Genomic DNA, 27,494 nt, shown 5'->3' on the forward strand with positions numbered 1-27,494 from the left:
TGTATGGGTGCACAATTGTGGTGTTAAGAGTAAATTAGACTCTCTGATTTGTGTTTAAAAAATTAAAAAAATTTGCAGTACACAAATCGGACTGTCCGATTTGTGTTTTAGACAATTAAAAAAAATTTAATATTAAAATCGGACCATCCAATTTTTGTTTTCAAAATAAAAAAAATTAAAAGTACAAATCGGACCCTCTGATTTTTCCTCCCACACAAATCGGACCATTCGATTTGTGTTCTTAAATTTTTTAATAAAGAAATCAGACAGTCGATTTTTTTCACTCTATAGTTCAGAAAAAAACTGTCCCTACATTCATGTCTAATACCACCCACTTCCATAACCATGCACAACACACACAAAATTTACATATCCAAAAAATTGAGTCCACGAAGCATAAAAAAATATAGAATACATTTAGCCAAATTCTTTATCTATATCTTTTAAACTGAGAAAGTAGAATCGAAAAAACGGCTAAAAACTAGAAGAAAACATGTTTAAATCTAAAAGTTGAGCACAAACAAAAGCATAGACCTGGTAATCTATGCTTGACATGGTAAATTGGAATCTATGCTTGACATAGTAAATTTTATCGAGGAAATTGAACTAACACTTTACCACCTGACACATATGTTACATCACAGTGATCACAAAAATGACTCACAAAACTTATCATTTTTCATAGTCCTTGAGCATCAATCGACAATAAAATGTCAACCTCAATAATTGTAGAATTTCTACCAATCTTCTATGTCATCATCATCTTCTTGGGCATCTAAATTCATTTTGTCAAAATCAATATCTTCCATATCCAAGTCTTGCACTGAATCCTGATAACATGCCCTATCTTCAAGAAATTTTTGCATAGGCATATACTCTGTGGCCATAACAGATGTATTATAAGAACTCAATTTTCAATCAGAAATCCTCAACCTAAACAACTCATCTTGCATTTTTGAATGATTATATTTTGATATTTGGGACTTTTTAAAACTTTCTCTATTCATTATCATAAATATTTTTTAACTATTGGTGATGATTTTGGTCGGTTCACTTGGATTGTTTTATTAAAATCTAAAAATGAGGTTTCACAACATATTAAAAAACTTATAACTTTAGTGGAAACTCAATTTAATTAAAAAATTAAGATTATTCGTTCTAGTAATAGTCATTAATTTTTTCTTAATGAATTTTACTCGTCCAAAAAGATCATTTATCAACAAAATTGTATTGAAATACGAATACCTCAACAAAATAAAAGAGTTGAGAGAAAATATTAACATATTTTAAATATTATAAGAACTATCATGTTTTAATCTAATTTACCTTTTAACTTTTGGTCTTATACTGTCAATCATGCTATTTATTTAATAAATCGAGTTCCATCATCTATTTTAAAATTTAAAACTCCTTTTAAAGTTTTATATAATAAATCACTTGATTACAATAATTTAAAGATTTTTAGATGTTTATGTTTTATTTCTACTCTTATTAATACCCATTCAAAATTTGATCTGCGAGCACACAAAGCAATTTTTTTTTTTGGCTACCCAAATAATTTAAAAAGATATATTATTTATACTTTACATAATAAAATGATTTTGGTATGTTCTTTTTCATAAATTAACCCTTCCATTAATTACAAAAAAGCCCAAATCCTCATAAGCTCACCACACTTATTTTTTATCCAAATTCTCACTCTCATCACCTCCTGTACAACACACACCAATTCATGACAAAAAAAAAAAAAAAAAACACACGCACCAATTCATTCCCATTGAACACCCCCTCCAGGATGAGTAGAATCTATAAAAAATACTTATCGAAAAAAGTGATCCATTGAGTCATACTAAGTATATTTGAATTCTATTGATTATAGACTATCTTTATAACAATATAAAAAAAAAATGCGATATATAAATTAAATATTCTATAATTAATAATTATATATAGCAGGTACAAATATTAAATCGAGGTACCCATTCTATGATAAACTTACCTTCTATTTTTGTGTCTTTAGTGGGCCTAGTATTTCCGGCACTTGCAATGGCTTCTTTATTTCTTTATGTTCAAAAGAACAAAATCTTTTAGATACGGACAATAGGCACAAATCAAGTATATTTTTTTAGCACCTTCAACCCCCTTCATTAGCACCAACCCCCTTCTCCCTTTTTTACCAAAGTATCCTCCATTCCTTCATCGATTTGCATGTTTTCTCTTCGATCCTTCTCTTCCACCGCCACCTCATCACAGCCAACGTTCAACTAAGCCGCCCATTTACCTCTCCAATTATCTGTGAAATACTTTTTTTACTTTCCAAACCTCTCCATCTTTAAGTCAAGATATCTAATTTTTTTTTTTTTTTTGCTCTCTTTTCTGTCTCCTTCTCACATATCATATCTCTTATCTTTGTATTCTGCATAGTTAGCAAAACCGGAACGAACCGATCAAACCCGTACTAAACCGGCGAAAACCGGTCAAACCGAACCGCTCGGTCGCAATTGAAGGAGAACCTACGGCGCACCAGCGTTCCGCAACTCCACCGTGCTCCATATGCTCATTCACTGCCAAGTGTCATCCTTTGATTTTGGAAAAATCCAAAATGGGATGACTGGGGTTCGAACCCCTTACCTAAAGATAGCAAAGACGCTAGCATGACCACCAGGCTACAATGCTTCTTGTCATTATATGTACAAATTATAATACATATAGAATGTTTTAGTTTACTTATATTCAATTTATTTTCATTTTAATGTCACTCATTTTTAAATAATTTATATTTTATTTAACTATACTTTTATATTTAATATAAATTTAAAAGATAAATAAATAAATTTTATTAATCACAATTTATTTATTTTTTCATGATTATACGATATCTATTAATATTATTTTTTCAACAAATATTTATAGTATATAATAATAGGTAAAGACTCACATACATTTGTCTTCATATGAAGTTGATAATTGAAAATCGTTAAATGATAATTTAGTCAAACTTGTCAAATCATCTAACGATTCTTAAATATAAACTTCACATGAAAACAACTGTACAGGAACAATGACAGAGACAGAGACAGAAATTGACAAGGATCAACTCCTGATTAGGAATTTAGGATGGCTTCATCAAATACTGATCATGCATGGGGCCATTTGTTCAATGCGGTTAATTCAGCTTATTTTCATTGTGTTAAATTGAGTTGTTTATGTAATAGACTAATAGTACTAACAAATTTTATGTTTATTTTGGTATTACTACTTATTTTTAGGATTTGAGACTTAATGTTTATTAAAATGTTATTGGAGATATGTTTTTTAACTGTTAATTTTTAAGTTTTTAGCTATTTTATACGTTTTATTTATGCGGGACCGGGTTAACCGGTTCAACCAGTGACCCACCGGTTGAACCAGTGACCCAGTGACCCAATAGCCTGACCGGTTCGATCACCGGTTCGGTTCTGACAACTATGGTATTCTGAGCATGAACTAAAGACGTTTCAAAAAATTAACGAAATTTTTTATTGGTCTCTAGCCATGCAGGAGGAACTTGCTGTGTTGGAATCAAACCGGACTTGTTTAGTTGCCAAGGGTTTCACTCAGACAGAGGGAGTGAATTTTTTGGAAATATTCTCTCCCGTTGTCAAGCTTGCGATTATCCGCATTGTTCTCACTCTAGCTTCCATTCGGCAGTAGCCTATACAGTAGCTAGACGTTAACAACGCCTTTTCGCACGGCGATTTGTGTAAAGTTGAACATATGAAATTCCCTCATGGTCTCTCCTCTGACCGATTCAATCAGTACTACTGGCTTCTCAAGTCTTTGTATAGTTTACGACAATCAAATCGTATGTGGTATGCAAAGCTTTATGTTCTCCTTATTTAATTTCTCGTGGGTATCAACAAATCATTTTTTGTTCTAGTTTATTCATTAAAGTTAAGGGGAATGAAGTTTGCATCTTGTTGATTTATGTTGACGACATTGTATTTATTGGTAATTTTCTGAAATGGCAACAATCAAGAAAATTCTAAATGATAATTTTAAAATTAAGAATTTGAAAGTTTTAAAGTATTTTTTGGGTATTGAAGTAGCTCATTTCATTTCAGTTCAGGCATTTTCTTCTCACAGCATAAATACTGTTTAGACTTGTTATTGGATTGTGGATATTTGGGAGCCAAGCCTGTTGGGGTTCCTATGGACAATACTACTAAGTTTTCACAAGATGATAGTTCCTTGTTGTAAGATCTTTTTATTTATCGATGTTTAGTTGGTCGACTCATCTATTTAACTACTACTCGCCATATATTACTTATGCTACCCAGCAATTAAGTTAGTTCATGACTACCCCAACTCAGAACCACTATAAGGCAGCCTCCGTGTTCTTCGATATCTCAAGAATAGTCTGGGGAGGGGGCTTTTCTTTCTTAGGAGTTCAACACTTCAGTTTTCTGGTTTTAGCGATTATGATTGGGACGGGTGTTCAAATATACGTCGATCTTTGACTAGTTACTGCTTTTTTTTGGGAGAATCCCTTATTTTCTGGAAAACAAAGAAACAGACCACTATTGCACGCTCATCAACTGAAGTAGAGTACCGGGCTCTTACTAATACCACCCGTAAACTCTTATGGATATTGAATTTGTTGAATTTTCTTCATGTTTCTTGTGATAGACCTCCTATTTTATTTTGTGATAATCAGAGTGCTCTTTATATAGCCGTCAATCCAATTTTTCACGAGCACACTAAGTATTTGGATATTGATTGTTATCTGGGTACTGAAGTTGTTGCCCGTCCTTTCCTATGGTCAACTTGCATATATTTTTACCAAGCCACTTTCAACTAAACCAACTTATCCAAGATGAAAATTCTCGACGAACACCATCCTCCAACTTGCGGGGGCATATTGAACCAACCACCATCAGCCCAACATAGCAACAACACTTAAGAGAATCAGACCCAAATTCAAAATTCAGAATAAGTAACTTTTTTTCTCTATTATTTTTCTTTTACTCGTGTTTTTTCTCTTTTGTTCTAGAATGTGGTGACTCACCTTGTTTGTTAGGATAAGATTCTTTTCTAGATTTGATAGTTGTTATAAAAATTTGTTGAGCTGTGTATTTTTCTTCTTGTATATATACAATTTTTGTCTAATACACATTTCATTCATTTTTATGCTTCTCTGTCTAATTATTGTTTACTATACTATGGGTTTGTATGGCTATGTTTAAGGGTATTCGCAGTATGGTTTGGATCGGTTTTAAGTAAAAAAACTCATCTGATACGAATACTAATTTTATTTACGGTGCAATTTGAATTGGGTGATTTTTTCTAGACAGTCCAATCTAATTCGATGCAATTTCAAGTGGTTTAGATTGCATTTGATTTGTGGTTTTGTAAATTAAAAAAAATTAAATATATATTAAGTCTCAATATTAAATCTTAAATAACTAACAGTGACATAACAAATCTAAATCGTATCTTAAAAATTCAATAAAAATATGACAGTAGAAAATAAATTATAAATTGATTAAAATAAATAAATAAATCTCATTTTGAATTCACAAAATAATCAATAAATAATAATAATACACGAATAAGATAAAAATGTATAATAAATTAAATATATTACAAGTAAAATTTTAAATATAATAATACTAATAATAATAATAATAATAATAATAATAATAATAATAATAATAATAATAATAATAATACATCATGCGATTTGAATTAGATTAGATTGAATTGATTTTGAGAAATAGATTCAAAATCTAATTTAAATCATGCGGTTTGTCATCATTAAAATTCAATCAAATATAAATTAATATGATTTTATTGATTTTTGGTTTGAATTAGATTAGATGATAATTTTAATTTAAATTGGTTTGAATTTAAACAAGATTAAACTTAGGTCCAAATCCTGCTGTAATTTGATGGGAGGCTAACAAAAGTTCAGTTTTTGGTTAGGGGCTAACAAATTTTTAATGTGCCAAGAAAAAAGACTAGATTTTTTTAGGGCCTGGAAAGAAACCTCATTTCTTACCAATTTTTTTTGGGCCATAATTTCTTTCCACTTGAATTTGCAGCTAGATCGGTAGGTCCCCTTTGGGCTTTTGTTTTCTCACCTACGTCCCTTTTAGTTTAGAGAGAAAAAATCTCAAAGAAACTCTGGGTTTGAATTTATGAAGCCTCATCTAAGAGGGGGCATGGACTGATTCTTAAGGTATAGCCCAATCCCGCTGCAGTAAACCCAATCAAGAGAAATAAAAAATATCAAATAGAAAAAGAAAAAAGAAAGAAAATTTTCACCTTAAACATGCACACTAGTCTTTAACACGTGTTATGACCAAAAGACAAAAAAAAAAAAAAAAAACGTGTTAACTTATGACCAAAGAGAAAAATTTGGAGGGAGCCGTTTTTATTTATATTGGGTAATAATTTTGGTTATTATACATAGTATTTAATTTTGATATACTGTTAATATACATATATCTAATTACGTAATATCACATCAATAAAAATAACTACCATTTATATTGATTATGTGAATGGTCATCTAAACAAACGAATATTTATATGACTGTATAAAATGTTTTATACTATTAAATATTAATGTATCAAAATTAAACTATTTTACATATTCTACTAGTGTATTTAGATTTTTTTTTAACATCAGTTTGCAAAAATATATTAATGGTTAAGTACTGATCAAAAGGATTATATTGTGTTGATTTGATAATATTTTTTATGACAAAATATGTATATATTCAAATTAAAATTTAACTCTCATCCCAAAAAAGTCAATTGAAAATTTGATAAAATTCTAACAACATTGTTTGAGGAAGTCATCAAAAGAAACGAATAAGCCAACAAAAGTGGTTTCATTTTGACCTTATCCTCTAAGCAAAAATGTATGTATGCACTATATTTGAGCAAGTTCAAGATCTATGAAATGAATGTTCCGGAACTGACTCAGAATCTAGTAGATTGGTTACTCTGCAATTTAACTTATATTGTTGAATTCAGACTCTTCTGAAAATCAACTTCATATCTCACTTGACCTGTATATATCAAATACATCAGAATGTACTTATCCAAACATTATATCATATTTTGACTCTAATTTTTGTGTATCGTCACTTATCAATGTGGCAAAGGGTTTTATATTAATATCTAATTACATGTTATCATATATAAGTAAACTGATTTTTCTTATTTAACATAATAACCAACCATTTTACAATATAAAAGTACATAATAATTAGATATTATTAATTAGTATAAAACTGAAAATTCTAAAATTTAAATATCTTTCTAACCAAATGAAAGATAAAAAAATTTATTATTTTTTTAGATTTTAAGATGCCTAAAATTATCTACTTTCATAACAATTCTGCTAGAAAACTAAGAGGGGTTCAGCCAACTCCTGCCAACTTTTTAATGGGCTGGACCTCGAAACTTATCTTAATAAAAATAAGTTAATATACATGAATGTATCTTAATAAAAATAAGTTAATATACATAGATGTTTCTTCTGCTAAGTATCAGAATGTTTCTTTTTTATACCGAATGGATGTTCTTTTATATATTTTTTGAATTTTTTTGTATTGCAAATGTGAATGTCTCGATTTCTTTAAGAATTTCATATTTTTTTTAAATTTTATAAATATCTAATTATTTTTGTCAAAATATAACTGGATATTTCTTTTGTTAAACATTAGGATTTTTTTTCCTATTAAATGAATATTTTTTTTATATTTTTGTACTTGTTCCAGGACAATTCGTGCTCCACCACTGCTTCCTTAAACAATTCCTAAAGTTGAACCAAGTGCAAGGCAGAGACCGATTTTAAGGGTATCTACGTGATCTCTTTGACACGCAGCTTCCCTATGGGCGAAGCTTCATATTCTTCGCTACACAGGCCTTCGGTTCGGGATCTCCCATCTGATTCAACGGGGACCTTCAATTTTGCGACTGTAACAAAGCTAAAGAAGTTTACATGCATGGCATCCGAACTTTTATACATATTCCAACCACCGATGGCGTTCTTGAAATGGGTTCCTACGATCTCATCACTGAAAACTGGGCTCTACTCCTTCAATAAACCAAGTCTCTCTTTGGATCGCAATATCATCAACTCAATGCATTTCGTCACTTTCAGTCTGAGAAGTTGCAGAATCTTGGATAAGGGCATAGACGGAGAGAACCTGACGGTGAGAGAGAGAGGTCTGTATGTGGTTGTTGGAGGTGGGTAGGTTAATGTAAGAGAAAAGAAGAAGATTTTTATAAGTTTTAATTAGGTTTACTTAATCAATTTTAAATTTTTTAAATTTTAAATTTAAAAAATTATAAAATTTAAAAAATTTAAAATTAATTATTAATATAATTATAATTAATTAAGTTGTTCCATTCTTGGTTGATTAGAAGTTGGTTCATATACTTTTCCATAATAATTATATTTAAGAGAATGTTTTAAAACATTTACATGATATTTAATATTTATACTACCATTGCATTATTTCACAAATTATATATGGTGCCTCAGCTCTGTGGAAAACATGATGTATGCAATGTTGTGATTAATTAATTAATGTCTTCATTTTCATTGATGAAATCACGGATTAATAATCTATTAATTAACAAACATTATTTCCTGCTTAGCTAATCCTAATAATAATAATGTAATATATATCCATGGAGTGGCCAATAATTTCACCTGCAATAAGTTAATCAAATTAAACTAAATAAAATAAATCCCACTCATCAAAGTTGAAAATTTTAATCATGATCACGCGCTATTGAATATTATTATCTTAACCATAATTATATTGTACTAACCATGATTATCCACTATATATATTCATAGTCCAAAGTCATTTTCTAAAGAATATTATTATACACGCAACTGCTTCGTGTCGCCGCACGTTATATTATTCGAGGCTTTTCAGCTTAGCTTGCGTTTTTTAAGTGATGACGATTTTATTATTATTACTTTTTTTTTTTTGGATAATAAAATGACAATGATTCTTTCGGAGCTTACCATATACCAATACCCAAATGAATTTAAATACTTTAAAAAATATTATTGGACGAATTTATTTGTGAGTAATGAAAACTCTAATTGATATATATGGTCTCTAGAAAAATTAATTGAAATATGAGAGTAATATAATAAGCTCATTTAAAAAAAACTAATATTATTTTTTAGTTATATTTTAATATTAATTTTATACTTTGATAATGTGCAAGTGATATATATAGAAATTGATCAAGCATGCGTTATTACAATAGATAAAATATTTTATTTAATTATTCATTATTTAGAAGTTTTATATATCAAAATAAACAATTACATGACATGTAGTGGAGTAAAAATCTTATATTAATATTATAAAAAAAATTGATCTATTTCACTTTTTAGAAAAAAATATTTTATATATATATATATATATATATATATATATATATATATATATATATATATAAAAGAGAATTCTAGTATGTCTATATTTACAATGATTACAAACTGTTGTTAAAATTAAAATTATATATTTTTTTATAATTTGGTAATATTTGTTTAGCAACACGTTTTAAAAAGCGTCACTAAATAATTAAAAAATATTATTTTAATTTTAATAATACTTTTTAAAATACTATAGTCATTTGATAGCTATATATATATATATTAACCGAAGAATTTGTTCTTAGAAAATTACTACTCTAGTGATTATTATTCTTGTTAAATTATTATAATAATAGAATGGAATTGTGCGAGGAATTATGAAATAGTCTATATGATAGAAGTCTAAGCCACACGCCATCCAGAAGAAAAAGAGGGAGAGAGGAGGAATTTAACAAGTAATCATCCAGCATAAAATATTAAAATTTACCACGAATTTTTAATAAAAAATTATATTTTTTAATGATATAGTGACAAGAGGGCATAATTTACTATTAACATTATTATCTATACATCAACAAACGAATCAGGATTATGTTCATATGCTCCATTATTGGAGTTCGGCACACGGTATAAAATCATCATAACAACTTGATCTTGTTCATACTAAGTCTCTTCTTTACAATTTCATTTTTGTTATTAGTTTATAGTATATGTTTAGTGGGAGATATTACCTATTTAATTATTATATGTAGTATATACGATAAGAAAGAATGGAATCTTTTTCTCTTCTGATCTGCTAACTATATAATAATGACAAGGTATTCCTAGAATTGATAATATTAGTTAGAGTAAAGGATATTTTTTATTTTTAATTTTTGTGATTGTTTTTTTAAATATTTTTAACGTTTAGTTTTATTTTTTTAATATTTTTTATTTATTTAATTTTGTACATAATATTTTTTTATTTGTATTAAAATTATTTCTAAAAATTTTCAAATTTTATCTCTAACATTTCATATGTAATTAATGTCTAGAAATAATTTTCATATGTATAAACGTTATATTTTACTTCTATGAAGTACGGACACTTTGCTGATTTGTCGTGTCCTCGTGTCGAATACATTTTAGACACGACATTTATTGATACTCGTTCGACACTCGTGTCTGTTGTGTCCAACCATATCTTACTAAAAAATAAAAAATTTTTCTTTGGACACATTTAGACGCACCCAAATACCATCATGTATCAGTATGTTCAATCTTATTTTTAACATATATTTTTGAAATAAATTTAGATATAGTATATATTATTATTTATTAAAATAAAAAATATTTTAAATACTTAATATAAATAAAATAATATATTAAAAATAATTAAAAATAATTAATTTATATTTTAATATTATCATTACGATTTATCTAAAAAATACTTTATATTTTATATGTATATATATCTTCATGTTTTATAAAATTTTAAAATTTACATATTAATATATTTCGTATTGTGTCGTATGTAATGTCTATGTGAGTGTCCGTCCATCATAACTTTACCCTATTAGTTATAAAATTTACTATATTCGAAGTAATTGAGTCTTATTTAATTTTTGGCTTCCAAGCCATTTTCATGCTTTATTTATTCAAACAAAGAGTGATGTGATGTCACTTTTATTTGGAATTTCGGCAACTTCAAGTTGGGAATACATAATAACCACTATCACTAAAATTTAATATTTATTCACGTGAATATGCGTTCGATATATAATTATTTATGTTATTTTTTTATTAATTTTAATTTTAATTTTAAAATAAATTATATTATAATATGTTATCAGAATTTTATATTTTAAATATCTAAAGTTGGATCCTATAAATAAAAAGAAAAAAATCTATATAAAAATTAAATAAATTTAAAAAGATATTAGAAATATAATAATTTATATTATCTCTTTCTACTCAATTTAACTTTTGAGATTAGTAATAAAATAACAATATAATTTAATCTACTCCACCATATTATTATAAAATTTAGACTATTATGTAATAAGATTTTAGAGACTATTGTATATATTATAGGAGAGAGGACTTAAAATTAAGTCATATTAAGAGTAGAAATTAAGGAACTAATAAGTAATTTACTTTAGCATGCATATATCTCTTTTGTGTTGGGGCACACAGTAGACCATATCCTTTCGTGATTCACATGAGCTCAATAATGTTCCAAGAAAGTATGTATAGTTTGATTTTAAATTGGAGACATCCGAAAAAAGTTTAGTTCCACAAGACAAAAAAGATAAGTTCAAATAATTATATGTGAAACACATACCTTTAACATATGCACACGTGGGTTATTCTTCATTCTTTGATCTTCAATTTAATTTCCTTCTTTTTCTCAAAGCTTAGATGAAAGAAGGGAACAAAGATTGTGTCCCGTTTAGTCTTATCAAAATGTACCAGATGTCCATACTCTATCTCTTATTGATGATGATACAATAGTGAATTGAATCGACAAGACATGCATGGTGGTAGTTATAGAATTTTGCTAATTATTTTTTCTATATAAAAAGGTGATGATTGAATAGCTATGTATAAGTACATGTAAGGGATAAGGATGGTCATGCCAAAACCAAACATACATATTACACAGGATAAGGATGAGACTTTTGATGTTAGACATTTAATTTGAAATCTAAAGAATTTCAAAAGGTAGTAGCTTTTTTAAGGAAAATAACTACATGATTTTTTAGGATGAAAAGTTTTAATAGGTAAAAACTATGAGTGGATATATCTAAAAATTGTCATGCTTTATGTGATTGACACATGTGAGAGCAAATAAACGAAACATTCTTTTTTGTAGGGGTGCGTATGATTCGGTCCGATTCTGAATATGTTAAAGATTAATTTGGTGTAAATTTACTGAGTCTAAGATCGAATAAGAGTCTCAAAAATAGACCCAATTATTATTTCGGGCCGGATCTAGGTTAAGATGAACCTAATTTCACCCGATCTATGTGCACCCTAAGAGAACTAAAAAATATATGTACGTTTAAATTAATTTTAATATTATGTTATATTAATTATAAGTTTATTGTTTTATTTTTAATCACACTTGTTGAATTAGAAAATAGATCAAAGAAGCATCAAATTAGAATTTATGGACAAATTTAAATTCAAATATGGATATCAACTTTTCGATAACAAGTTTCTTCTTTATAAATAAGTGCATCATAAATAAATTTTTTTATAAATAAGTTTCTTTATAAATTATTGTTAAAGTTTTAAAAACCCGATTTTTACCTGGTTTAGATTCGATATAGTTGTGACTCGAAAATGTTTAAGTTTCATTGGGTTTAGGGCCGGGTTAGGGTCTAAAAAATAGACCCGATATATGTTTAAAGTCGGATCTGGATCAAGACAAACTCGATTTCACTCGACCCATGAACACCCCTTACTTTTTAGGTCGGAGTGAAAAACAGAGTCAACAATAATAAAGTTAATAAGTTGGGTAAAGTATATTTTTATTTTAAAAAATTTAAAATAATTTAAAAATATTTTTAAATTTTATTTTATTTTAAAAATTTTTAATTTGTATCAAATATATCTTTAACAACTAAATTTTTAAAATATTTAGAATTAACAACAATTTTTAATTTGTATTAATGGTTATTCTTATAAAATTATTGTTATTGAATTGGTCTTAAATTGTTAAAAAATTAGCTATTAAAAATTTATTTGATGCAAATCAAAAATTTTTAGAATAAAATTAAAACAAAATAAAATTAAAAATTATTTTTAAAATTTTTAATAAATTTTAAGAACAAAAAATATATTTTATTTTAATATTTTTTTATTAAAATTGTTTTTGTCTCTATTCTCAATGTCCATATATTTGTATTACACTATTTTGTTCCACCTTTTTGTAAAATATCATTTTTTGTCCATTTTAAAAATTAGTTGTGTGAAAGCATCATCAGATGAAGTTAGTGTTCGTGTATCACATAGCAAATTAATAAGATGGAGAGAAACAATGAAGTCATATATATATAAAGGTTAATGCACCACTTAATTAGTTTTTCTGAGTTAGGCTGAAATAATGGTGTTAGGTTTCAAATTGGTGGACTTAGGAGATGAATATATGACATGGTGGACTACTACAACATAAGTTTTTTTTTTGTTAAGATAGAAAAACTCAAACTCGTCACTCCTAAATGAATATAGGAAAATTATGTCATTTGAATTATAATTTATTGGCAAATTAGACTGGTTATTGAATCTTTAAAACTTAAAAATATAACTAAAGTTGAATGATAACTAATATTTTAAAAATTGAATTAGTCATGGAATCAATTGAATTAGAAATTTTAATTTTTATCGAAATTTTAACTAAAATTAAATCGAATATAACTTTTTAAAAAATTACTTTTTTATTTATTATTTTAAACTAGTTAATTACTAAAAATTCTACCAATTTGATCGATTAACTAATTTTTGACCAATTTGTTTGGTTTTTAATCGATTCATTGTCATGCGAGTTTTGCTTAATTATAGGACTAGTTTGATAGCTGGTTTCTGATTAATTAGACCGAACCAACTAATTCGGTTCAATTCTTAAAACTATGACAATTACAATAAAATAATATATTTATGTATAATTAAAATATTTTAGTTTTTATTGATACTTTAACTAATTAGTTACTAAAATTTCATACTGACTCGATGAATCCACTAATTTTTTACTAATTTGTTTTTACATAATTTTTCGTTCTAAATTAAATAAAATTAGTGATTTTTTTAATTAGTCTAATTAAACCGACTGATTCAATCTAATTCTTAGAACCAAATATACGTGTTTTTATTATAAATGGAGAAGAAAAAATAAATAAATAAATAAAATGGGAAAATTTGAAAGAAAGAAAGAAGATCTCAATTTGGTTTTTAAGTTTTTATCTGATTACAAGTTTTGTTAATTTATTAGAAACTACTATTTTAGAAGTTTAACAGTTAACTTAATAATAATATTAATGTTCCGTTTTAAAATTTTAAAACTCAAGGTTCAAATTATCTAGTAAATTTTCAGGAGTTAAATTCAGAAGTTGTTAACGTTTTTGAGTCTGCAATTGTGCATGCATCCCATCATAAGCTGTGGTTGTGTGCTCTAGTAATCATAAGTGCTATTTCATACCACAAAAATTTGAACGCTGAATGTTCTAAGTAAAAGAATATAAAGTAATTTAATATTTATAAAAAATTAGAATAATTTGATAAAATTATTTAAAATGAGTAGTTTATTGAGTAATTTTATTGAAAATTTTGGAGTATTGAATAAAAAAATTATTAGGGTTTTAAATAAAGGTAAAGTTAAGAATAGATTAAAATTATAAAAGTATATAAAATATAAATAAAAGTATAATTTAATTTTAAAAAGTGTTTTGGGGGGAGGGAGATGATATCATATATGAGCAATATTTAGGGCCAGCAACTTTAGTATTTTGTAATTATCAATTGGCTATTAATAATGTTTTTAATGGTGTGAGATTACATTCAATGATAAGAAATTACTCACTTTTCTTTTGATAGTTAAATATTGACCAAAAAATACAAAAATTGCTGGCCCTAGACTTTTCGTATCACATATATATGGGGCTAAAAGGAAATAAAACAAAAATGGGACCATACTGCAACTGCAAGTTAGGGAGCATGTTTCACATGGAGTGTTGTCATCTATCAATTGTTGGGGTTTTCCCAGCCATCATCACCATCTATTTATTTTATTTTATTTATTTATTTTTGTATATATATATATATATATTTCTTGTTCGGTTGTGTTGTGTATATCACTTATATGTGTGTTATATTTATAGTGTAGATAAAAAAATATGCTTTCGTTTACACAGCTTGCATTATGAATATGTCGTTATTATATATTTTATATATTCTCTATTATATATTATTAATTTTATAATAAAAATATATCACATATTATTTTTTATTATTATTAAAATAAATTTTTTTAAATAAAATTTTTTTTCTTATTTTTTCCTTTTTATATCTTTTCTATTTTTTATTCATTCTATTTTTTTATATATCATTATTAATAACTAATTATAAAATTGATAATTAAAATATGTAACATAATATTTTTAATGGTAATTAAAATTAAAAATAAAATATAACTATATTATATTACTAATTTGACAAACAATATATTACATGATACTCTTTAATTAAAATTGAGATGAAGTATTTTTTTTCTAAAATTAATAAATTTCCTTCTTTCAACTTTCCTTCTCTATTTCTCTATATTTTTTCTACTCTATATTCAACTATAATTTAATTTTATATTACTAATTTAAAAAACAAAAATGTATTACAATATATTCTTTAATTACAATTAAAATAAAATATTTTTCATTAATTTAAAATTAACAAATTCCTTCTTTTCTTTTTCTTTTTCTTTATCTTTCTCTTTTCTCTCTCATTTTCTATCTCTATATTTCTGTTATACAAAAAATTAAAATTAATAAAATAATATAATTTAAATAAACTCATAAAATTATAAAGAATATATTTAATTTATAATTAAATATTATTAAAAAATAATTTTGTAGTATTATTTACATAAAAATTTATTATTATTATTATATACATATTTTTTTAGTTTTTATTTATTTTTAAATTTTTATTGATTATTTTTTAATTTATATTTGTATTTCTCTTTTCTTAAATATTCATTACATATAATTTGAAGAAAATATTAATATTGTGATTAATAATTAAAATCAAGATTTAATTAATTTAAAAAAAATAATTTTATGTTAATTTTATAACTATCAATATAAAATTTTTATACTAATATCTAATTATATTTTTATATATATAAAAAAATATTATTAAATAACAAATATAAAAATTAATTATTTTTATTTGTATAATAAATTTTATATCTAATTAAATATAAAAATATACACATTAAATTTTTTTAAGATTTAGATAATAATTATTAAAACTAATTACTAATAAAAAATTAAATTCTTTCACATAAAAAAAATTAATAATTTTTTTATCTATAGAAATATTTATCTTCTTACCTAATAAAAACTTTTATTTCTTACAATTTTTTTTATAAAAATAATTTAATTTTATAAAATTTTTTTTATTATAATCTATAATATTAAGATAAAACTAACGTAATTTAAAAAAATATATATTCTGAACACCAATTAGTTATTCTAAAGTTGACTTAGTTTTGTTAAATCACCAGAACATACATTATTAGCAAACATTATCTATTTGTCTTATTCATTAAAAATAAATAAAAAAAGAACTCCCTTTGCCTTTAATTTTGGATTCAATAATTAAAATGTTCGTCGGATAATAATTTTAATTGTATTCACACAACGAGGCAATAATTTATTGTTGGTCCCATGTGCAACTACCAACAACTAATTTCTTCAGTATTATCCCATTTTTCGTTAGAATCTAATCGTATATTCAAATTTTCAATAAAACAATATTAAGAGTCACAATCATATATACGTATTAACATGGAAAAAGAAATCCTGCTAAAAGACTTCGTTAGAGAAAATATGTTTAATAAATATATATATATATATATATATATATATATATATATATATATATATATATATATATATAACAGTTTTAAGATATATAGTAAATGATCTTAAAAAAACTGTGTACGTTGATGTGCTAATATATATTATTGGATGTCTATGTACCTATATAATCTTTTAATCAATGTTTTCATTAATAGCCACACTATTTAATACATTAAAAAAATTATTCCAGAAAGTAAGATTTTTATATATAATGAGTTTACGTTTTATGAAATTCATTTCTTTTAGACATTTTTATTCTTATTCGTATAAATAGATTGAATCCACCATAAGGAAAACAATGAAATATTGAAAATCACAAATAATTAAATTAGAACATCATACATTACACTAATATGCAAGTAGATTAAAAAAATCAATTCAACTACAAAATCAATCTTTTTTTACCCAATATTGACCAATATTTTTTAAATTATCGTTTTATTTTCATTTATTTCTTTCTTCTTCCTATTTCTTCGGACACCACAATTTCGCCACCGTTAGCTGCCCACCACTGTCAACCACTCTAAATTTTTGGTGATTGAACATAATATAAAGAAAAATGATCTAAAAAAAAGAATAACACTCTTTTCTAATAATAATGTCTAAATTATTAGGGGACAGTAACCACTCTAAGTACATCTGCTTGTTTAAAGCAGTCTTAGCCATTAAATCAGTCGCTTTGTTTGCTGTGCGCTGGATGAGCACTAAAGTAGCTGTCTAATTGCGCTGAAGCATCTCTTTGATTTTGTCAAGTAGATCAGAGTCATTCTTAATCATGCTGGTTGTGCCTCGCGAAACAAGAAGAAACGCATCAAGATTATCAGTTTTACATATGACCTCTTTGCACTCGCAATCCCAAGTCATAACAAGCCCTCTCCATATAGCATGAAGCTCACAACAGAGAACACTAGGAAGAGGTATACTGGCAGAACAACCTTTTATCCAAATTCCCATGCTATCTCTAATAATACATCCAAAGACAGCTAATTGCTCATTTTCAAAAACGCTTGCATTGCAGTTCACTTTACAGGCATTCATCGGAGGTGGTTCCCAGTTATATTGCAAAGAGGAAGGAATAATATGTTTTTGGTTGGTAACAACATTAGAGAAATCTCGAGCAGCATGTTTAACTAAGTGAACAATTTTCTCCTTACTCCATGGATCATCTTGATGGAAGATGTCATTGTTCCTATCCCTCCAAATCCACCAAAAGGCCGCTGCAAAGAGAAACTCATTTTTGTTGAGGTTAGAACGAATCCAAGACACAAAATCCAAACTAGAGTCCTCAGCAGTCATTCTCAAATTCAAGCTAATCCAAATCTGGCGAGCTTTTTGGCAAGTCCTAAAGCAGTGGTTAATATCCTCTAGAGCAAGATAACATCTCTGACAAAAATCAGAAGTAGCAAGACCTCTTTGAAATCGGTAACTAGTTGTGGGAACTTCGTTGTTGAGACAAAGCCAGAGCAGACCCTTTATCTTCTCCGGTATTCTCAAGCGCCAAAGTCAAAGCCAATTTTCATTATCATTCCAGCCAAATTTATTCTTCAATAGCCATTCATAACCGCTTTTAGTCGAGTAGGTGAGAGTATTTGAGTTTGTCCAAAACCAACCTGTTTTATCTCCTGCCTGCTTGATAGGATCAAAGAGCATCAAATCAAGTTTAACTTCTTCCGAAATCATTGTACAAAGAATATCCCACCGCCAATGTCCATGGTGCCAGACATCTTCTAGTTTCAAGTGAGAATCAGAGATATGCACAAAAGGAACCAAAGGAGCTAGCGTTCCACATGGTCGCCAAGCATGATACCAAAAGGATTGAGACATCCTGCCTGTACACCAATCAAAACCACCACGAAACTTTTCTATTGTCTTATAAATTGCTCGCCAAGTGCTTGAAACATTATTATAAAAATTGGGTGAAAAACAAGAACTTCCAGACAAATATTTTGCCAACATAATTCTTATCCAAAGCTTATCTTTATTATGTAGTAATTGTCAAACAAGCTTTCTTAATAAAGCAAAATTTACACATTGGGTATCTTTAATTCCCAAGCCTCCATATTTTCTTTGAGTGACAACTTTGCTCCACTTGACATAATTTAAGCATCACTCCCCCACCTTTCCCTTCCACAAGAATTGTCTAAGCACATAATCAATCTTTTGACAAACCGAAGTATGAAAAAGAGTCACTTGCATCTGATAAATAGGAAGAGAAGAAACAACAGATTTAATTAAGCAAAGCCTGTCTGCTCTGTTAAGGATCCGACATTTCCAACTAGCCAGCCTATTCTTGATTTTCTCTAAATAGTTCGAAAAAATAGACCTAGCAGCTCGAGGATGATTAAGGTTCACCCCCAAGTATTTGCCTAGGTCATTAGTAAAAGGAATATGAGAAACACCAGACAACATCTCCTTCCTTCTATTAGAGATATTATTAGAACAAATAGCTTTATATTTTTCAATGTTAACCTTCATACCTGAAGCTTTGCAGAACAACTCCAAGGTGTGCACAATATTCTGAACTTGATTTTTTCTTCGCTTTACAAAAAAGGAGGAGGTCATCTGCAAACATCAAGTGAGAAACTCTAGGTCACCCTCTAGAAACAGCCACACCATCCCAAATACCCTTGTCAACTTGTTCGGAAATGAAGCACGCCAATCTCTCCATGCACAAAACAAATGATAAGGAGAAATTGGATCTCCTTGCCTGGGCCCTCTGCGAGGTTGGAAGCTGTCCAATCTATTCCCATTCCAAAGGATGGAAAGATTTAAGGCCTGAACACAATTCATTACAAGCCGAATAATTAGAGAAGGAAAACCAAAAGATTCAAGAGTGTGCTCAAGAAAATTCCAATCAACTCTGCCATAAGCCTTTTCTAAATCAATCTTAAAAGTCATAGCTCCTTTTCTAGACTTTGTCCACTTAAGAAAGTGAAGAACTTTTTGGTCGACAATAATATTATCAGGCGCTCCTCTACCATGAATAAACCCTCTCTGAGTTGGGCTAACAATCTCATCCAAAAATGGTCGTAATCTATTAACCAACACTTTAGTCACTAACTTATAAATTACATTACAAAGGCTTATTGGCCAAAAATCCTTCAATCTAGTTGGAGGGTCGCACTTAGGATAAGAATAATAAAAGTTTCCAATGAAGAATGGCTTAACGTCTCTCCTAAGAATGCTTTCTGAACAGTACGCCACATCTCATGACCCACCACATCCCAATATTCCTTGAAGAAAAAAACTTGAAAACCATCCGGCCCAGAAGCTTTGAACGAGCTCATATTATCCAGAGCTTCTTTAACCTCCAACATTGTTACTGGTTTAGACAAATTATCACAAGCAACTTGGCTAAAAGATGGCATAGGAATTTCTCCCATACAATTAACCTCAACAGGCTCACTAGAGCAAAAAATATTTTCGAAGAAATGAACAACCTCTCTTTGCAAAACTTCTGGATCATCAGACCAGGACCCATCACTGATCAGCAACCCATGAACCTTGTTAGATTTTCTTCTAAGGATGGTTTGCATATGGAAAAAGCTAGTATTTCTATCACCATACCGAACCCATTAATTTCTTAACTTCTGGTACCAAAGCAATTCTTCCTGGGCCAAAACTAGATTATACTCAACTCTCAGTTCTTCCTCTTTGTGCTTCAAAATCGGATCATCGTCGGCTTCCATTTTCCATTGAATACAATTCAAATTAGCCTCCAATTCCCTCTTTTTAATAAAAATATTGTCGAAGACCGTAGAGTTGAATTCCAACGAAGCTTCTTGAATCCCCAACAACTTCCTATGAATGCCAAAGTTTCTACTATTCCAAGATTTCTGAACAATGGCCTTATAATCAGGATGCGTTGCCCATGCCGCTTGGAATCTAAAAGGCCCGTTTCCTTTCTTAATAGGAACTCCTTGACATCGGATAAGCAGGGGACAATGATCAGAGTAAGAACGGCTGAGAACTTCAACAAAAGCTTCTGGAAAAAGAAGACGTCATTCTGTAGTACAGCAAGCTCTATCCAATCTCTTTGCAATTTCTTTGTTTTCTTGAATTTTACGGAACCAAGTAAACTGTCTTCCAGAGGTTTTCAGATCAAAAAGACCACAAGAATCTAGAGTACTTGCAAAGATACTACTGTGATTCGAATAGAAATTACCCCCTTCACCTCATGAACACTTAAAATATCATTAAAATCCCCAACCACCACCCACGGGTCCTGAATGCGCAAACCAATATCAAGCAGATGACTCCATAATTCTACTCTATTAGTGGCTTGAGGGCTGCCATAAACCGCACTGCAGATCCATCTTCGTCCACCACCATCAATTTCCAAAGTTACACATTGATTCATAGCCCAAAGAATTTTACAAGAAAATTTTAAATTAGTAGAGAAGAACCAAATTCCTCCCTTGTGTCCAACAACATCTACAATCCCTACAGGATAATAGCCTAATCTCCCCCAAAATTCTTTTATAGTTTCAAACCCAATATGAGTTTCTACCAAAATAAAAAAAAGTTGGTTGAAATTTTTGTACCAACTCCTTACAGTGCACCCGAGACATCTTATTTGACGCCCCCTTACATTTCAACTAATAATATTTAAATGATCACAATCCATAAAAATAAATTAAATAATTGGAATAGTGTTTAATCATTCTACCTCACGTTGATGGACCCCTGTCTCCGGCCAAGTGTCTTCTCGTGGACTTGCGCCGCAGAACCATCATTCTTCTGTTGAGGTTGGTTCTCCAAATTTGTTGTTGTACTAGCTTTATCAAGCTCTTTTTGTACTCGAGAATCCATTGACAATGCTTCAATAGATGAGTTTTGAAGCGAAATAGGACGCTGCCTTTTGTGCCCTACTTTAAAAAAAGGAGTACTCTGATCCTTGAAAGTTACCTAAGTTGTTCCCAAAGAGCCAAGCGTGGATGGAAGATCCTTCTTTTCCTTAGGCCCCACCTTTACATTTTGAATATTAATTTAAAAATTTTAAATCTTAAATTTTAAATTTTAAATCCTCAATTCTAAATTTTTCAAAAGTGAGAGTTTAAAAAAAAAAGTAATTTTACAATAAAAATAGACTAATGTTAAATAATTAAAAATTAATTCCTTATAATTATTCTAAAAAAAATCATTAGTCAATATCAAGAAAGCTTTTGGCTAATGAGTATCAGGGAACACCAAAAGAATTCAAAAGAAAAAAAATAAATTAAAATAAATGAAAGGAAGCTTGGCTTAACGGAGATATCAAAAGTCATGTATGTATAAAGCTTAGTTGAAAGGGCGTAAAACAACGAACAACAATTTTGTCACTAAATACAAAAGGTAATAACTCTATGTAGCCTCTAAAAGTCACAAAGATTTGGATGCAAAAGAACGACATTCTTTTTCTGAAGCGATGTTTTCCACTTAAGATTGATTATAAATTTTGATCTTTTAAAATAACGAAGTTTATAAATTTAGAAATAAGTGAAGGACTATAAATTCATCACTATTAAATCAATAACTTTTATTATTATTAAAAAACATTTTACCAAATAATTAAATGAATAGTAATTTAGTATTTTCTTGGCCAGAAAAAATAAAAAAAGATATGATATTGAGTCTTTATTGTGATTTTGACACACAATTTAATGTATAAATAAGTAGAAATTTCAGTTTTCTTATCAGAAAATATATATGATAAAAATAGTTTTTTAAAAACAAAATTATGTGTTAAAAACTAGGAATCTGCTAAGTTATTTTTCAGGTACATTCGACAAAAATTCTCTCATACGTAAATTATTCTCTAATAATACAACTAATTAAATACTACTAGAAAAATCATTTTTAGCGACTATTTATTTTATTTTTAACAGTAATACAAATAGCTGCTAATATATTTATCGGTAATTAAATATTAATCGTCTTGTGCTTCGTTATTAAAAAGTTTTAGCGACAATTATACAATTGTCGAAAAAACTTTTTTAATGACCGTAAAAAGTATATAATTGTCATTATAATATATAAAAATAATAAAAATATATAATAATTATTACAAAAATATAAATTAAATAAGACATATAGTAGTTATTGTGTTATTGTTATTAAAAATGTGTAGCTAAAAACGATTTTTGTTATAGCGAAAATGTTCGCTTACTAGTTACTATATGAATGAATCTCAAATTCTTATACCATCTATATTCCAAAAGAAACACAACTAGTTAATAAATAATAACCAAAGCCTCCCAATTAGCCAAGAGTCACTACTGTATCTAAATTATAAACAAGCTAGAGCGCCAAATACATACATATATAGAGCAACCAAATGCATATATAGATAGAGAATGATCCCTAAGAGATGTCTAAAAGCCATTTGAAACTAATCAATGCAAATTCAATTGGTTAAGTAATGGTTCACAAAGAGTTAAGTTAAGAAGACAATAATTTTATTTTATTTTATTTAATATTTATAATTTTATGTATGCTATATTTATAATTACATATTTATTATATTTAATATTACTTAATTATTCTAGCAGTAATAAAAAAATTTAAAATAAGATAAATGGTTATTAAAAAAATACAAAATAAGATAATAAGTTTGGATTATTTGGACTGATTTTTTATTATTTTCTAAATATTTTTACTTAAATTATATATTGAAGTTATAAGTTTTTTTTATTTGGTAAATAAAAAAAATTGTAGTACTTGTTAAATATACATAAATTTAAATGGTTCAAATTGTTAGCTCCATGACAATTCAGATTGAGTTTTGATAATTAACAAAATTAAAGATAATTTAACAATTTTATTAACATGTTATTATCTAACGTTTACTCAACTGTGTCAATAATGTATTAAGAACTTCACCTTAAGTAATAAAAGAAAACTTGATACCTTTTAAATTTGAGTAAGTTGAAACTTAAATAAAAAGAATATCATAAGCTGAGCTAAGCAACATGCATGATTACATCAAAGTTGTTTAGTTGTCTAAAAAATATGACTACATATCTTAGAAGTACGTTATCCCTATTTAAGTTTGAAATAGCTTTTTTTTTTTTTTTGTTTCCCACGGTATTTCCAATTTGAGAGGCCAAGGATTAATTTGCTGCGGTACTGAACTCCATTTAAGGGTTTACCGCTGGCCAATGAGTTACTGCATGCATAAGGCGGGATTCGAATTCCCAACACTTGCTTAAACGGACTAGTGAGCTAACTACTAGACCAACCCAACTTAATTTTACGTTTGAAATAGCTGAAGGTGCGAAAAGTGTTTACTTTAGAAAGCTCGTGATGAGATGACTCATTTTGGCTCCATCTTTTGAATTTGAGCAAGTCAAATAGTTCAAAAAAATTTCTCTTTTTTACTGCTAAGTACACTTCAAAGCTTTGAAATACGAAAGCTAACACAAGCTAAAGGCACATCACCGTATTCCTTTAAAGAAACACTAAGACAACAACCATAAAGAAATTTCAACGTTTTTTTCTCATCTCAAGACTATATAAGAAAAGCATTCAATTCTTTACAAGCGATGAAGATTTTGGAGAAGAATATTCACTGAAAGATCAGTTTGTAGATAATCTTCTTCTCTTTACCCATAAATTTTAAAGGAAAAGTCTAGGGGGCTAGCAACTTTGTTAAATTCTGGCTAGCATATAACCAGCAAAGAAAAATGAGTCATTGGATGAAATCTCACACTAATCTCATACCATTAAAATCATCATTGATGACTATTTGATGACTACAAATCACAAAAGTTGCTGGACCCCTAGCATTCCTCAATTTTAAATTCATATAAGTTTAAGAAAGTTTAGAAAACACCTTGGTAATCTAGATTGAAATTGTACATCCATTTACTGGAGATTACTAATATGTAGATTTGAGAAAGAAGAAGAGGAGGGTATATAGAGTTGAGAATTTCGACAAGAGGAGTGCTAGGAGGCCAGCACTTTTGTTAAATTCTGGCCAGCACTTAACCATCAAAAGAAAATTGAATGATTCTACACCATTAGATGCAATCTTACACCATTAAAAACATCATTGATGGCTAAAAACCACAAAATCTGTTGACCCCCTAAACTTTTTCTTTCGACAATGTCCCTGCAATATTGTGGGTACTAGTACTACTCTTCAGTACCAAAGTACATTTGAGATATGTTGGTCTTTCTAAACGATATCCTTGAACTATCTCAGAACCAGGACATGCTTGAGAATTGAGTTAGTAAGCTTTTATGCATCTCAGCAGTCTGGTTAAGACTGTGTGTTTTTGTACTTTTTTTTTTTATTTCTCCTCATTGTATCTTGATCTGTTAATGATCTCTAGTCTTGAGAAGACATAAAGAAAGAATATCTAAAGTTCTTGGACTGGCTAGGTTGCGATCTAATCTGACTCTTGCCTAAGAAGGTTAGTTGAATATCTAAGGTTCTTGATTAATGAGGTATCAACTCGAATTATTTCTTAGTCAGAGAACGCCTAAAGCAATAATATCTAAGTTTCTTAGATTGATGGGGTATCCAATCTGAGCCATTCATAGACTTGAGAAGGCTTGCGGAAATAATATCTAAAGTTCATAGTTTAGACTGTGGCCTATCCCGAGTAGTCTTGTCTAAGAAGGTCGTAAAATATTTAAAATTCTTAGGTTATATAGCAGTCTAATCTGAGTCTTACATGAGAAGATGAATTGAATATCTAAGGTTCTTGATTGGTGAGATATCCAATTTGAGTTTTGGCCGAAAAGATCAGAAAAATATCTAAGATTTTTAGATTGAGTTGCAATCTAATTTTAAGCAATTCATGGACCTGAAAAGGCTTGAGGAAATAATGTTTAAAGTTCTTAGGTTATGTTGCGATGTAATCTATGAAGAAGCTTTCAATCTATTAGCATGATGAACGTGATCGAGAGAGTTCGAGAAAGAGAGGATAAATGTAAAAGAAGTTTGTGATTCTAAAATGTGTGAAATGGCAGAAAGACCTTTCAATTGCTATTATAGAATATATATACAATGTGTTTAACTAAACTAATTACTAAAAGACAAAAGTGCCTAACAAACTATTATTATTAAGTTAATGACTAACCACCATATACTCACGTGACAGCCGCCCTCAAGCTGGGTGTATACATATTCAATAAACCCAGCTTGCTACGACAAGTATTGAAGGGTGTTAGTGATAACATTTTGGTAAGAATGTTTGTTGTTTGCTGAGTTGTCCTGATGGGGAGCAGCTTCACCACTCCTTCCTGTGCCTTGTCATGGACTAGGTGACAATCTACCTCGAGGTACTTTGTCTGTTCATAGAAAACGGGATTAGCTGCTATGTGAAGGGCTGATTGATTGTCATAAAAAAGAGCAAACGGAGCTTGATGCTCTGCCTAAAGTTCCTTGAGAAGGTACACCAGCCATTGGCCCTCATGCATTACTTGACTTATCGGCTATCGCTCTGTATTCTGCTTCTAAAAAGGAGCACGAGACTGTCAACTTCCTGCTGCGCTAGCAAACTAATGTCTCCCCTAAGAAGAAGCAATACGCGGTCACTGATTTCCTAGTGTCAGGACATGTTGTCCAATCTGAATCCACAAACTCGTCAGCTTCATATTGTTATTCCTTGCAAAAAACATACCTGAACTTGGGTCTCTCTTCAAGTATCTAAGCACATGAAGTCCTACTTGAAAATGCTGATCGGTTGGGCAATCAAGAATTTGGCTAAAACACCCAACGGTAAAGGAAATATTAGGACGGGTGTTGGTAAGATATAATAGCCTTCTAACAAGCTGTCTATATCTAAGTCACTTAGCTTGGTCTCAGACTTCTTGGAGAGTGCTGTTGAATACTGCATTCGGGTACTGGCTGGCTTGGCACCCAACATCCCAAATTCTTCCAATAAGTCCAGGGTATATTTGCTCGGACAAATAGTTAGACCATTCATACTATGTGCAAATTCCATTCCCGGAAAATACTTCAACCTCTCTATGTCCTTGATTTTAGACTTTTCATTCAAAACTCTCTTAACATTGTTAATTTCTTCCATATCATTTCAGAGAGAATGAGGTCATTGACATATACCAATATTGTTGTGAATCCTCTATCCATTGATTTGGTGAAGAGAGAGTAGTCATGCTTAGACTGCATGAATCCTTCTTTGTGCAATACTCCACTAAGCTTCAAATTCCACATTCTGTTGGCCTGCTTCAATCTATATAGTGAACGTTCCAAATTGCCCACCTTCAATCTATATAGTGGCCTGCTTCAAGACCTAGAGGATCCCTCATGTAGACCTCTTCAGGTAGGTCCCTATGCAAGAATGTCGTGTTGACGTCTAGCTGATAAAGAAATCAATTTCTGTTCATGGCAATAGCTAACAATATACGCAGTGTAGTCATTCAAACTATTGGGCTGAACGTGTCAAGAAAATCAAAACCAGGTCTCTAGGTGTATCCACGCGCCACTAATCTGGCTTTTCGATGTTCCACAGTGCCACCTAGGTTAT

At 28.8% G+C, this 27,494-nt stretch overlaps 1 long non-coding RNA gene across 1 annotated transcript; it reads right to left on the reverse strand.

The window, feature by feature from the left end:
- Positions 1-479: 479 nt before the first annotated feature.
- LOC110269007 (uncharacterized) lies at positions 480-11,934 on the reverse strand. The gene is made up of 2 exons (XR_002357858.2): positions 11,724-11,934; positions 480-877 (listed from the first exon to the last, which is right to left on the reverse strand). It is a non-coding gene; the product is annotated as an uncharacterized LOC110269007 (long non-coding RNA).
- Between the last annotated feature and the right edge of the window lie 15,560 nt (positions 11,935-27,494).

Source organism: Arachis ipaensis, chromosome B1, assembly GCF_059453495.1.
Source record: "Arachis ipaensis isolate K30076 ecotype BB chromosome B1, ASM5945349v1, whole genome shotgun sequence".
NCBI lineage: Eukaryota > Viridiplantae > Streptophyta > Magnoliopsida > Fabales > Fabaceae > Arachis > Arachis ipaensis.